This window comes from Peromyscus maniculatus, chromosome 22 (genome assembly GCF_049852395.1).
Source record: "Peromyscus maniculatus bairdii isolate BWxNUB_F1_BW_parent chromosome 22, HU_Pman_BW_mat_3.1, whole genome shotgun sequence".
Taxonomy (NCBI): Eukaryota; Metazoa; Chordata; class Mammalia; order Rodentia; family Cricetidae; genus Peromyscus; species Peromyscus maniculatus.
The window spans coordinates 34,948,265-34,964,178 of NC_134873.1; the positions used below are offsets into that span (position 1 = coordinate 34,948,265).

At 45.8% G+C, this 15,914-nt stretch overlaps 1 pseudogene; it reads left to right on the forward strand.

Annotated features, from left to right (window-relative positions):
- Window positions 1-11,830: 11,830 nt before the first annotated feature.
- Window positions 11,831-12,783, forward strand: LOC143270320 (prohibitin 1 pseudogene; annotated as a pseudogene).
- Window positions 12,784-15,914: the final 3,131 nt, after the last annotated feature.

The following is a 15,914-nucleotide window of genomic DNA, read 5'->3' on the forward strand; positions in this document are numbered from 1 at the left end:
ACAAGGACTTGAACATTTCTCTGTTACTCCATTCATACATGTCCTGGAAGTAGCCAAGTTTCTTTACTATTTGTTGGTCTCGGTACCGGTACCTCCTGCCATCTTGTGAACTGCAATGGACGTCTAGAGTGGCAGCCCTGGGCAGCCACACCTTCAGCTTGTTCCGAGGCAGGAGTGGCCTTAGATCTACAGTTACATCATGTGTAAATGCCTGGTTCCTTTCCAGCTGTTAAGTCTCCACTCTTGTCTCCCAATAGAATCTCAGCACAGTGTGATGCATTGTATATGAAGGATTGCCAGCGAGTCACCTGTTTTTCTGTACGGCGCCCTTTCCTACACCCACCCAAACCTGAATTTATACCCAATTTATAGGGGATGCTGCCTCCTGTCTCTCCAGTCACCCACAGTGAGGGGCAGGGGTTGGGCAAAAGTGGAGGAATTGGAGCAGAGAGGGGAAGCCGGGGAAGACAACTCAAACCCATGACTCAGCTTAGGTCTCGCCTCCATCTCATTAAGAGTCTGGCTTTCCCTGGGCTCCCTCTCTCCATGTGCGTGCTCACTCTTCACGAGACCTCTAGATTCCCAGCCTTCCCTCAGTCGGCCCCTCCCCCCTCCACTCCTTCCCTTCCCCCGCCCCGCAAAAGCACATCTTGCCTCCTGCACACCACGTGAGTGGCCGGGGACTCGCAGATGCATAATTTATACAGACACATACTGGCTGACGGATGTCACTCCTTTCGGCCCTTACAAAAGCGGCGAGGAGAGTCCCTCCTAGAATGTGAGGTGCAGATCAGATGGCGCTGGGGCCCCAGCGAATTGTGGAGCGTGTGCTGTTTGTAATGACGCTGAAATCTCTGCAGCCTCCTCTGGGCTCCCCGGCAAAGACGCCGGTGTCTCAGCCCGTCTCCCGGTCTCTTCAGAGCCCAAGACACAGCAGTGTCTTTCCTCACGTTATTTGCAAGTTGCTCACCTTGGGCTGTCTTCAAACATGACCTCATTGCCACCTGCCAGGCAGAGGATGGGAGTAAAATGCTACCCTATTATGTGGAGGACGGTGTGAACCCTGGAAGCCTCCTGTCCTAACAGCCAGCCTGAAAAGAGCAGATGGGAATGAGGGGGTGGGGAATGGACAGAAAAAAAAAGAACTGAGGATTCCTTTCTCATTCATTAGCAGGCCTCCTCACCCCACCACACATTAAAAGAAAGAAAGAGGAGGAAGGGGAAAAAAAAAAACCCAGCTATTTTTAAAAATGGTAAGGAACAAAAATATTCAAGCCCCATCAGTCAAACAACGAATGAATTCCAGGCCCAGAGGCTTTCCTTGCCTGGGGTGTTTGGGAATAATTTTTCAACATTTGAGCTCCATCTTGTCTTCACGGCTTCCCCACATTATGGCTGGGCTTTGGAGTGAGTCAGTCACTGAAGACACACTTAATCAATGTCACACTGCTCCCCACCAAGGTTCCTGCTGGTCGGGCCTCAGCAATGAAATATTAATGAAAAGGGGAGGGGACAAGGAAATAAATGTCCTGAGTGGGTTTAAGATTTTTCTTCCTAGGGTATCTCTGGGAGGATGGGAAAGGACAAATACTTCCTGGCCTGTCACTAGGAGGGATGGAGGACAAAGAGCCCTAAGTAGGTTTCGGGAATCCTGAATCCGAACTGCAAAATGGTGAGAGGAAGTCAAATTTCATGTAAGATAAAGATAAAGAGTGCCGGGTGGGTTAGAAGCAGTGTTTTCTTCTATCTGCAGCAGCGGCACACAGAGGGACTGGCAAGGTGGCTCACTGGGATCCTCAGAACCCACTGGTGCCTTGTGCGGCTTCTCTCCTGCATTCTCATTGCGGGGGGGCGGGGGGGGAGTAGGGGGGCAATGGAGTCAGGAGATCTCTGGGTCTTGCTGGACAGACAGGTTCAGCAAGAAACCCTGTCTAGCCCAGTGGTGGTGGCACATACCTTTAATCCCAGCACTCGGGAGGCAGAGGCAGGTGGATCTCTGTGAGTTCAAGGCCAGCCTGGTCTCCAAAGCGAGTTCCAGGAAAGGCTCCAAAGCTACACAGAGAAACCCTGTCTTGAAAAAACAAAAAAAAAAAAAAGAAGAAGAAGAAACCCTGTCTCAGAACATAGGGTGGGGGCACTGGGAATAAGATCTTGGATATCTCACAACTGCCTCTATCTCTAACTCAGGGCCACTGAAGCCTCTGGCCTCCAAGGAAGATGCATTCATGTGCACACACACACAATATTAAAATATTTTTTATTTAAGAAATTTTTAAATTCATTTTACATATCAACCTCTTATCCCTCCTCCTGCTCCTCTCCAGCCATCCCCCCTGTTCTGGTGGAAGTTCCACCTCAGCCCCTGGCACCCTGGCACCCACACACCCAAAGAGTCTGGAATGTTCTGGTGGAAGCCCCACCTCTCTGCCCAGACCCTGCCCCTCAGTTCTGGCAAACACAGCTCCTCCTCTAGAGATGCTCAAGACCACTCCCACAGGGTATTTAAACTGCCCCCTGTGGTCGTATTGTGTTCCCCAAAATATTGTGTACTCTAATAAATTTATCTGGGGTCAGAGAACAGACAGCCACTAAATACAAAGGCTAGAAAATGGTGGCACTCACACCTTTAATCCTAGCATTCCAGAGATAGAAATCCCTCTGGATCTCTGTGAGTTCAAGGCCACATTGGAAATAGCCAAGCATGGTGACACACGCCTTTAATCCTAGAAAGCCAGCCTTTAATCCCAGGGAGTGGTGGTAGAAAACAGAAAGATATATAAGGCATGAGGACCAGAAACTAGAAGCATTTTGGCTGGTTAAGCATTCAAGCTTTGAAGCAGCAGTTCAGCTGAAAGCCATTGGGATGAGGACACAGAAGCATCCAGTCTGAGGAGACAAGACCAGCTGAGGATCCGGCGAGGTGAGATAGCTGTGGCTTGTTCTGTCTCTCTGATCTACCAGCATGGACCCCAATAACTCGCCTCAGGTTTGATTTTATTAATAAGAACTTTTAAGAATCCTGCTACAGCCCCCCGCCTCAAAAAAAAAAAAACAAAAAACAAAAAACAAAAAAAAAACAACCAGACACATGGTTTTTTGGTCTCTCATTCCTGTCTCCTTTCTGGTAGGCTTGGGAACGCTTTACCCATTAAACCCAAGCTTTTTCTAATTCAGTCTGATTCAGATTGCTTCATCAGCAGAGAGGCTTGTTTGGTGCAAAAAACTTTTCATCCCCCTCCTCCAGAAGGGTAGGATCTCCCATGGGGAGTCAGCAAAACCTGGTACATTCAGTTGAGGCAGGACCAAGCCCCTCCCCCTACATCAAGGCTGAGCAAGGCATCCCACCATAGATAATGGGCTCCAGAAAGCCAGTTCATGCACCAGGGAGAGATCCTGATCCCACTGCCAGGGGGCCCTTCAAACAGACCAAGCTACATAACTGTCTTCTGCATGCAGAGTGCCTAGTCCTGTCCCATGAAGGTTCCACAGCTGTTGGTCTGAAGTTCTTGAGTTCATACAAGCTTGGTTCAGTTGTCTCTGTAGATTTCCCCATCATGGTCTTGACCCCCCCCCCCGCCCCCCTCTGCTCATATAATCAATCCCTCTTCCCTCTCTTTGACTGGACTCCTGGAGGTTGGCTGGTGCTTGGCTGGTGATCTCTGCATCAATATCAACATCTTAAGAAAATAAAGTGGAAAGAAATTGAGGGCACTTGATGTGAACCTCTATCTTTCACATTAATCACATGCCCCCCCTCCCCCCCCCCCCCGCCCCAAATCACAATCAGACAGATACAGTCCCAAATACTTGGTTCCCTTATGGAGGACAAAACAACAAAGAAATCAAATTGTTAATGTCTATTTATTATGAGTGTGCCCATGTTATGTGGCATGTCGTCAATTTCTAATGGTGGGACTGGAACTCTGGAGTCCTGCCTCGAATCTGTAGCAGGAATGTGAAAATACACCACAGCAGCCTGCGTGTGAGGGCTGCCCCAGGTATGGTTCAGCAAGTAGCGAGCTAAGTCAGCATGCCCAAGACCCCAGAACAAGAAATTACCAACATTCCGCTCACAAATACTAGGTAATTCAGTGGCTTGGCTGACTTTACAGATAGGGCATGGGGAAGATGTGGGTACTTACAAAATACGTGGGTATTACTAATTGTAAAATGAAATATACCCTGATAGGAATGTCTTTATGACAGTTTTGTTCTAGATCTGCTTGGGAAGAGCATCTCTGCATTCTATGAGCTCACAGATGTTTGGCAGTGGCACTTCCATGAGATGTCCAGGGTGTGGGTTAGAGCAGTTACAGAGCATGGCACTGTGTAAGAGGAGGTTGGAGTCAGTGAGTGCTGTGCTTGAGGAGGAGCCTACTCCATTGCGGGGGAATTATGAAACTAGCATTTTACTTCTGGCTCTTTGTCCTTTGCAGGCTGTCACGTGTCCTCCTTGTAAAGCCAGCGTGGAGCTGTGTATACACTTCACAAGGCAGGCTGCTCATTGCCACTGAGTCTGGGGAGACAGCTATTGGTTTTAACAGAAGACAAGAGTCAGGACAGGCAGGCAGCTTTTCAGTTCCTGAGACCAGGTGTCTGAGCCCTGTGGGTCCCCAGATACCTCCAGGATGTGCAGAAAGGCAGGCAGGCAGCACCCAGAGGCTGCCCCCGAGTGTGCTGATGCAGTCAGTGGGCTGGCAACCTCTTCTCTCAACACTTCCAGAAACTTCACTCTCCCTGGAGGAGAGAAAGTGCCAGAAGCTTTTTGTTTTCCCACTCATTCATTCATTTAGTGAGAATTTCATACATGAGTACTATATTTACATCATCCCCACCTCCATCCTCCCTCCCACTCTGATATATATTATATCAGATATATATATATATACACACAGAGAAGGCTTCTCCTGGCTCCTCCATGTGTCCCCATCTGAGCATGTGGGTCTAGCCCCGGGTCCCAATGGGCCTCTGGTAAATGAACAGAATCAGTTGGGTCAAATAAGCTTCCAGGAGAAGGCCAGTTGATGCTCAGGGGACTAGCTACCCTTCCCTCCCTCCAAAGCCTGCTTCCCTGTTCCTGGCACAGTAGGCAGTCTTCTCCCATGTGGTGTCTGCCAGGTAAATTTCAGAGAACCTTTTTCAGTGTGAACGGCAAATTATAGGACACGGGAAGGAGGCCTGCAGATTATTGCCACAGAGGAAGGTATTTATTGGCTCAAAACAAACAACCTTTGTTCCCAAAGTAATACGATTAGCCACTAAATGAGGCAGGCAGGCGCTGTTAGGAGCAAACTCTTATGGTAGTGCACCTTCAAATTTCCTTTCCTTTTTTTTTTTTTCAGTAAAACTTTTTAATGAAGACATGCCGAGAGGAAGTCCTGTCCACCATTCATATGACAAAAACCGGATCATGCCCAAATGTCTTCCTTTCCCCATTTTAACATTTCAAATGTGTGCTCCTTGAATTGGGGCCGAGCATGTCCCAAAATTTGAATGTCACCTCGCTTGCTTGCTTTTGTTTTCTTTTCCCATTATATCTATTATTTTATGCAAATATATGTGAGAGCATGTGTGTGTGTGTGTGTGTGTGTGTGTGTGTGTGTGATTTGCACACTCACATATTACAGCATACTTTCAAAAGAAAATCAGAGGACTTGTGGCATGGGTTCTCTCTTCCCACCCTGTGGGTCCTGGGGTTCAATCTCAGGATGTTGGAGAGATGGAGCATAATCACTCTCTGAGCCAGCTCCCAGGTTTCACCTTTCTTCCCTGAAGGACTGGTGGTCTCCCACTGCCCATGCTCGGGGACGTGCCCCCCTGTAAAGCACTTTCCTGTGTGAATGTGAATAAAATCCAGGCAGGCACTTCCTTGGTTGGAGAAAGGCCTGGCTGTGCAGGTGACTCCCCGACTTTCCTGCTGTAAGTCAGGAACCCTTCTCTGCGCTCACATCTTGGTGGGGCTTCTTGGTTCATGGTCAACAAGACATGAACCCACGGCGCCCGGTTATCCTGCATCCGTCCCAGGGGCGGTAGAAAACCTGCAGTCCTGTCCAGCTGGCTTCAAAAGCTCCAGGTTTCCTCTTCCTGTGGTTTCTTTGTGTTGTTTTTACCCATCCCTGGCGGTGCTAAAGGTCGCTCTTCTGGAGCTCTTAGAGAAATGGGACCTAGGAGTCAGCCCTTTGAGGCAGCCCACCCAGACTTTCACTTTGGATGTCACTGGTGGGAAACTGACAGACACCGTTGGAGAGAGCCCCATTTTCTGATGTTGATTTCTTTGCCACTACCGAGTGATATAGAGGGTAGACTGTGACATGAATCTTAAAGGGTCTTATTAATAAAAACAAACCCAGAACCAGGTATTGGGGTGAATGCTGGAAGATCAGAGAAACAGAACAAGCCACATCCAACCTCACCTCGCCAATTCCTCAGTTGATCTTGTTTCCTCAAACTGGAAGCCTCTGAGTCCTCATCCAAATGGATCTCCGCTGGACTGTGCTGCTAAAAGCCTAAACGCTTAAAAAGCTAAAGTTCCTGGTCCTCATGCTTTATATACCTTTCTGCTTCTTGTCATCACTTCCTGGGATTAAAGGCATGTGTCTTTTCCAAGCAAGGCATGAGATCTCAAGTGCTGGGATTAAAGACGTGTGTCACCATGCCTGGCTATTTCCAGTGTGGCCTTGAACTCACAGAGATCCGGATGGATGGATCTCTGTCTCCAGAATGCTAGGATTAAAGGTGTGTGCCACCACTGCCTAACCTTTATGTTTAATATAGTGGCTGTTCTTTTCTCTGACCCCCCAGATAAGTTTGTTGGGGTGCATAATTTATCAACCACAGTAGACAGTGCTGAAAATGTTGGGGAGGAGTGGGCGTGTGGACACGCAAGCATTGGAAGCAGGCTCAGGATGGGCTCCACTCATACTCTACAGACCAGAGGCCTAAGCCGGCCTATCACCTCTCTCTGGCATAATTCTATCTCCCCCCCATTCGTTCACACATTGCCCAGGCTGCTTCCAACAACAATGCCAGTTACTTAGAGTTGAGAGGTTGTAACCTAAACCTTACAGCTCGCAAAAGCAATATATACATACATACATATATATACATATACATATATGTATGTATGTATGCATTTGCTGTATGCATCTTTGTAGAACACATTTGCAAAGCCCTGCTGATAGGCAATGGGCAGCTGTTAAATTTTATCTTCTATAAACACACTGCAATTAACAAAACAAGGCCTGAAAACAAACAATAATTCTCAAGATCTCTAAAGATCTCCCAGGTCAGTTCATTGGAGTTTTTGAGAAGACTGTTTACTCCCTGGGTGAGGTGGGGCACTCCCTGTAATCCCACCAGGTAGAAGGAAAAGAGCCTGAGTTGATGGGCAGCCTGAGTGACGGAGCAAGTCCTAGCCCAGCCTGGAATGACATTGGGAGAACCTCTATCAGGAAATAACAAAAATAAAAATGAATGAATAATAAATAAATAAAATTGCTTACTCAACACAAGGAGTTAAACCATACTTTCTAGTCAATAGATCACATTCTTTCTGGATCAACACGATCAGTTCCCTCCAGTCATTTCTGATTCTTTACAAAATTCTGCTTGGAGACGTGAGTGAAGTGTGTAACAATTGAAAGGGAGCAGAGTGGTTCACTCCTGCAGCAGGGATGATGAGATGTGCCTCCCATACACCTCCCAATTGTCAACTAAGGCTTTATGTTGTTTAAGAAAGCATTTTCTACATCTTAACCCAAAAAACTACATAAAGAAGCACTCTTAGGTACTTGGATTGTTCTTAGGATGTGAATTTTCTTCCAAGACTCAAGCCTTTAAACACATAATCCCAAACTGATGGCTATTTTGGAAGCTTGTAGAACTTTTAGAAGGTGGAACCTTGATGGAGAACTTGGGTCACTGGATGCGGGTCTTGAGGCTTCTTACCTTGATCTCACTTCCTGTTCATGCTCTACTCCCTGGCTGTCCATGCAACGTGACCAGCTGCTTCAAGTTCATGACGTCATGCCTTCCATGCATGATTGAATTAACTCTTTGAACTGGAAATCCAAATAAGCCCTTTCTCCCTTAAATAGTTTTTGTGTTGTATTTTATTACAGCAACAAGGAAAATTACTAAGACAGTGATAAAACAAATATTATGAGGTTTTACAGAGTAAGAATGATTGTCAGCTTCCCATATAGCCCTGACTTGGATATACAGGGAGCTGGGCCCGACTGGAGAAATGATAAGCTTGCTCCTCCATCAAGAACCTCAAGACTAAGTTTGAAAAAGAGATATCCCAAAATAAAAAAAGAATTAAAAGATGTGTAATGTCCAAATTTGACTGAGTGTTCCATACCATTGACTAAAGCCAAAAGGAGAACTCTTGCCCCTTTATTTGGGACTAAGGATTCGATTGCTGTCTCTGGTTAGAACCAAGACAAACAAGGAGAACAAGAGCCTGAACCTGGGACAATACCACTGGTTGTACCAAATTTCTTATAGCATTCAGCCTTATTTCCATTTTCACCTAGCCAAGGGGGACCCTGGTGAGTCCCTGCCTGGATCCATCCACTAGGAAGTCAATGGGTGAGTACAGTAGGAACCAGTGTCTCTGTCTCCTGAAGAAGGGTCTATCTACCTCAACATAGATCCCTGAACAATATTACTATTTTCAGCTCTGATTCAACCTGGGGTTCACATGAATCTCACATCTCTGGTTCCTCCCTCTTCTCTAGTCCTGTCCTGTTGAAAATTGCTTGTAATTGGCGAGTGTCTCTATTTTGCTAGTTTGGTTGCAACACCTCCCTTTACTTTTCCACTTCAGAGATGTAGCTTGTCTCCTATTTGCTGTTGTCTGACCTTTCGTGTCTTTTGTGTTTATATAGGATACTATAAAGGCTGGCTGTGCTGTCACTTCAGTGTAGCAACAAAAGAAGGGCCCTGTTAAATCCGCCACATGCAAGGCCAACTCTGTACCTTGGTTTTTGCTTTGATTCTGTGGAAGGAGAATGGATGGCGTCACCATGGAGACTTTCTCGTCTTTGATCTTGTTTCCTGCCAGTCTGTCCCGCACCATCTCTAATCCATCAGCAGGTGTCCCTCTGACCAGCCCAACTGGTCCATGAAGGGAACTGAAAGCAGCCACTGGAGGAGACCTTCAATGGGTGAGTACAAGGCTGGGGAGCGAGCGAGCGATTGAACTGATCTCTTTCAAAGAAATAAAGGAGTTTGAGGATGAGATTTTTTTTTTTAACAAAAGCAAGCCTTTATAGTCATTATCATTGGATTAAAATTCAAACTTTGCTATGTGCTTACTATGTAGCCTTCCAAGAGTCCCTGAAGTCTCAATGTTTCCACACATAAAACGAGGAATTATGAAAATCAATGGAAATAAAGCACGTAGAAAATCTAGAACTGTGTTTGGCAAGTAGGTACTCCTGAAAAGCATTAGGTTCTTCCACAAAGTCTCATATCACCACCTCCCTAAAGAGAAATAATTTATACTAAAAGAAAGTATCATACTTCGTCTGAACTGAAATTCAAATGGTTATATCTGATCTTTAAGCATCGCAGCCTAGATTAACCTCAGCTCAACATCCTGGCAGGGAAGCTGTGGAGTTCATGGTGACGGTGTCTGTATGAGCCTGTTCTTTGTGAAGAAAGAAGTAGCAGGATGCTGATGGAACCAGCAACAGCTACCACCTTGTTCAAAGCCTGCATGATGGATCCACTTCTGCTAGCTGGACCACAATCCCATAAATCCCCAACCTCCCTAAATGGCTCCACCTACTGTGAAAGTTGTATTCAAACATACAAGCCTGTAGGGAACATCTCACATCCAAACCACAATGACACAAATAGAGAAGGTTGATATTTATCCAAACACTAAATAAAACAAATATGTCAAGCAAGGACATAAATCTAAAGCAACATTGTTGTGTTGGTGGCCATTTTGGTCATTAAATTCCAGAGAAAGTAAGGGCAACAGGTTTTCAAAAGATGTCCATTTTTGGTCAATGCCAGGATAAGGCATAGGAAAATACTTCTGCTTAAAAAAAAGGCAAAATCATTTCTTTTTTTTTTTTTTGTATATATCATTTACTTGTGTGTGGGTGTGTGTGCTCATGTGCAAGCATGCAAGTGTGTGATAGTAGGAGTGTGGAAGTCAGAGGATGAGCATTTGCAGGAGTCAATTCTGTTTTTTCCACCATGTGGGTTTCTGGGATCAAACACAGGTTGTCCACCTTCACAGCAAGCACCTTTACCTCCCTGAGCCATCCTACCAACCCTCAAAATCATTTCTGAAGGAACGTTTGGATCAAAATAATTACTCACTAATAATCATAAATGCATGAATCCAAACCATTAGAAGATATATCTACAGCACTAGTAGAGACTCTGGCTTGAAGTCAACCTTTCAGTGCTAAGTCAGGCTGGGTGCAAAGATTGTTAACTTAGAAGGCATTCCACTTTTCAATCACCAGAGTGAATGCCATCTCTGGGGTTAATCATTAATTGATTTTCAACTGATAACATTGATTTTAATACAGACAGAATATTTTTGTGTGTTCTTGAAGTGTCTCCCAGAGCTGTTGAAATAAGTCAGTAGGTAAAGGTGCTTGCTGCCAAGCCTGAAATGCAAGTTCAGTGCCTGGAATCCACATGGTAGAAGGAGAAAACTGATTGCGCACGCACGCACGGAGTCTCCTTGCAGATTGTTTTGTCAGTTGGGACAAAAAAGGTATAGATGTTCAACTGGGGGCATCGAAGCTGTCTTGACACTGATCAGGGTATTGATCACATTGCTCTAGACACAAATTCTCGACATAAGCACATGGTCACCTCTGCCACGCTGTAGTCAGAATGGACAAACCATGTATCCTAAAGAAGCAACACCAGGCAAGCCCCAAGATGCTAACTCCAGACTCGAATTTAAATAGTGTCATATACCTTGTAGTGAGTATTTGCTCCGCCAATGACCTTGGGTGACCTGGCCCAATAGAGGCAGTGATTCTTGTCTGCCTACAAAACCTCTTAAAAGGGAAGAGAAAGGGGGGCCGTGCTTTCTCTTGGGTGGTGAAGACCAGTGCCCTCTCCTGGCAGCCCGGCTACCTCAGTTGGTAGAGCATCGGACTCTTGATCCTAGGGTCATGGGCTTGTGCCCCATGTTGGGTGCCAGATAATGGTGAAATTATTTAGGCAACTCCATGTAGTTAAAAGGGAGGTTTATTTTGTGGGGTAACTTACAAGTGAAGGGATAGGTTACAGGATCTGGGAAAGATGTAGTGCAGTTCAGCACTGTTCTCTGGAGAACTCTGCTCCATCTACCTCCAGCGTCCAGGGCCCAGGAACCAAGAGAGCTCCCCCATCCAGATCTCAGGTCTTCAGGGGTCCTCTCTCAGCTCTGCCTTGTAGGTGTGACAGTTACCGAAGCCTCAAAGGGGGTGGTATTTCCAGGTCAAAGCTGGAATGGCTACCCACTACAAACAGACTCTTGTGGATTTCGCTAACAATACCCACCCCCCAAATTCAGTGTCATAAAAGTCATGAAAGGTCATGAAAATCTTCTGAACTGAAAAAGATTAAAGAAACAAAATACCCATGCAATGTGACATCCAGAGAGTGAAAGGGCCAAAAAGAAAACACTAGTTCAGTTGCTAGAATTGTAATAAAAATAACAGTTCAGATAAACATATTCTATAACTACTGTCTGAAGTTTGCAACTGGGAAGGGATTATGTAAAGCATAATGTAAAACAAAAGAGAAGCATTAAGATGGGTATCATCTATTTCCACGTGGTTCAAAAATATCAGAATATGGCTGGGGAATTCATGTGGAGGTCAGAGTGGAAGCAGGTGTGAGTGGGTGTGACAGAAGGAATCATGGCTGCCAAAGTGTTTGAGTTCATCGGAAAGTTCGGCCTAACGCTAGCCGTCGCAGGAGGCGTGGTGAGCTCTGCCTTATATAACGTGGATGCTGGGCACAGAGCTGTCATCTTTGACCGATTCCGTGGAGTGCAGGACATTGTGGTGGGGGAAGGGACTCACTTTCTCATCCCTTGGGTACAGAAACCCATTGTCTTTGACTGCCGCTCGCGACCCCGGAATGTACCAGTCATCACTGGCAGCAAAGATTTGCAGAATGTCAACATCACACTACGCATCCTCTTCCGGCCAGTGGCCAGCCAGCTTCCTCGTATCTACACCAGCATCGGTGAGGACTATGATGAGCGGGTGCTGCCATCCATCACCACAGAGATCCTCAAGTCAGTAGTGGCTCGCTTTGATGCTGGAGAGTTGATCACTCAGCGAGAGCTGGTCTCGAGGCAGGTGAGCGATGACCTTACAGAGAGAGCAGCAACGTTTGGGCTCATCCTGGATGACGTGTCCCTGACACATCTGACCTTCGGGAAGGAGTTCACAGAGGCAGTGGAAGCCAAACAGGTGGCTCAGCAGGAAGCGGAGAGGGCCAGATTTGTGGTGGAAAAGGCTGAGCAGCAGAAGAAGGCAGCCATCATCTCTGCTGAGGGTGACTCCAAGGCAGCCGAGCTGATCGCCAACTCCCTGGCCACCGCAGGTGACGGCCTGATCGAGCTGCACAAGCTGGAGGCTGCTGAGGACATTGCCTACCAGCTCTCCCGCTCTCGGAACATCACCTACCTGCCGGCCGGGCAGTCCGTGCTCCTCCAGCTTCCCCAGTGAGGCCTCCCTGCTTGCACCTTCTCGGGCAACCAGGCCAGGGCCTCCGTCATCCTGAATATGCTTTCCTTCTGCCCCACCCCAGAAATCACTGTGAAATTTCATGATTGGCTTAACATGAAGGAAATAAAAGCAAAATCACTCAGACCTCTAAAAAAAAAAAAAAATATCAGAATATGTATGTGTGTTTCTATACATATTTGTATACATGATACACACTTACATATTCGAAAAAGGAGAGGACACTGCAAGGTGGTAAAATATTAAAAGTATCTAACTGAGGTGCACAGTGTATTCTGCTTCTTCCCCACAGGCATAAATGTTTCCAAACACCAAGTCTTAAAGTTGCATTTTTCCCCCTTAAGGAGAAGGTAATCCTGCAAGCAGGGAGTGGCTTAATGGCTTAGCCATGACCATCAGGCCTTGCCAGCACTGGGGCCTCACCGACATCATCTAAATGATACCCACTCAAGTTTCTTCCCACAAACTTGACTAATGTCCCTACATGTGACCGTTCCCCAATAGTAGGTGGCACCACTCTCCCCTCAGATGCTATCTGAGCTGATACACACCAAGGACAGTATCACAGAGAAGACACCTTATTCCACAACCCCAGAGGCTGGAATGCCAAGGTCACAGGGCTAGCAGGGTCCCTCTTGCCTCTCCTTGACTTATGTTGTCTCTCCTGGGTTTTTCTATGAGTGCTCGCATCCATACTTTTCTTTCCTTTTCCAACAAGGACACCAATTTTGTTGGATTATGGCCCCAATGCCAGATGACTTCATTCAACAAGGACTTCCTAGCTTACAGGATGTGACTCCTGATGGTCACTTTAGGCTTCAACATGGAAATTTTGGAGGACATGGCTGAGTTCTAGCAGGAGATTATGGGAATCCTCATAGAAACTTGACTCTGGCTAGGATGAGTCCTATATCTCAACAAAACTCTTAATTGATTGATTGCACAGTATTTAGTATCCACTCAGTAAATACCAGGCTTTTCTCAGCAAATTCTATTTTCAAAAAGCCTAAGTGGTGTGTGGAGAGAAAGAACTATTTCTTTGGTCTGTTCACCTAAGATAAAATGATTGTTTTAGAAGCCCCCTGGCAACCCTCCCATGCAGTAGGTTCAATCACAGACTGGACCTCATGGGGGTTGACACCATCGAATGATTCCTCCAGTCATCTACCAGCTGCCCTCATGATCCTCACAGAGTGGCTAGTCCGATCACTGTCTGGAGAAGGCACTGCAAAGTAGCAGCAGAAATCCCTGAGGGAAAGAAGATGTATACAGAAAATCTGACACTGTTGGAAAGTCTGACCCCAGCCCTGCAGATGGGGCACTGAACACCCACCACTGGATACCAGGGCTGTGCATAGAAATAATCTTTCTTGTTTTGTTTCATATACCTATTTAACCAGTTGGGTAGAGATGAGAGGCAATCACTCTTCAATAAGAGGGAAGACCCGTAACTTGGAAGCACCATGCACATCAAGGCCAAGTTTATCTTCAGCTCCTAGCTTCCTGTTCCTCATGAATACAGCACTCTTACTAGGGTCTAGCCCATTATCTGCAACTGAAGATGATCTCACCTGCAGAAACTCAACCCACTCACAGATCATAGCTGGATGGCACAGTGCCAGACTAAGAAAGGGGACCTGATGGTTTGTCTCTGGTGGATGACAGGCCAGGAGCGGAAGTGAAGGTCATGCAGAGTCAGTGGTGGCTTCACAGAAAAAGCCACCTTCAAAAATATCTTTTGATTAATTGTTTGATAATTTTATGCACTATATTTTGACCACATTCATTCCTAACTTCCCACCCATCAGCTACTTCCAGATCTACCCCAACTTTGTGTCTTCTTTTATTTTATTTAATAACTCGTCTATTCCAGTTCATGCTCTCCACATGCTGGTGGGCTGAGGGCCATCCACTGGGATGTGACTGACTCGCCAGGAGCCACACCCTTAAAGAAAACCGAGTCCTCCTCCTCCAGAAACCACCAACTTCCCATAGGTAATAAGAGGTGGGGTCCATGAACCCCTTCCCACTTTATGACAGACTGTTGACTGGCTTGATCTTATGTGGGTCTTGTGCAGAGAGCCACACCTGGTGTGAGTTCATGAATGTCATGGACCTGTCATGTCTAGAAGATACAGCTTTGCTTGTGTAGTTCCCCAGCCTCCAGCTCTTACAAATCTTTCTACTCTCTTCCACAATGGTCCCCGAGACTGGGGAGTGTGTGTGTGTGGGGGGGGAGGTGGGTAAGATAGACTTGCCATTTGTGGCTGAGTATTCTGTAGTCACTTGTTGTCTACATTTTGATCAGTTGTGAGAATCTGCATTAACTGCCGTCCACTTCACAAAGAAACTTCTCCGCGGAGGTTTGAGAGCTGTGCTAATCTATGAGTCCAGAGACACATATCCAGAGGATAGTTTGATGCTATGTTCATTCAGCAAAGTAATAATAATTACCCCTAAAGCCCGTGGGCACTCGAATCACGGGCTCTTGGCCAGATTTACTGCAACAAGTATGTTTTTCACACTGTGAGAATTTAAACCTAGCAGAAAGCAGTTGGTTACCCCCATGCCACTCATGCCACTATTACACCCATGGTTCTATCTGGTCATGATTACAGTTCACAGGGGTCACTGCTGGACAGGATTGTTGATGATGTATTGCCTTCAGCAGCCTGTACAGAGCTGACCAAAGCCATTGTTACTAGCCAAAAGAGAGGAAGCTTCCTGTCCAGTATCAACTTGACTTCTTCACTGCCCCTGTCTCAAATTTGTCACAGGTTAACATTGCTTTGTTTTCTCAGCAATAATAAAGATCTAAAGGGGTGGGGTGGACTAGTTCTTGCTTTCATGTCATTATCTCATAAGTGGCCAAATTTCATCAGTTACAAAAAAATACCCACCAGATCAGACCCATGGACTTAACTAGCAGTAAACTGTTTACAGAATATATATATATATGGATAGGTATAAATTATATAAATTATATATCCTTTAATATATCATTAATTATATGATATATAAATTACATGTCTACATATTATATTATAATTATAAATTATGAATGAATTATCTACAAAATTAGTATAGTTTGTGAGAAGCATCCCATTTAGAAAAGAAAGGGTTTTCATTCCTTTTTAATTAAAATCTGTTGAATTTCTCTCTTGCTATTTGCTGTGTGCTGAGTACAGG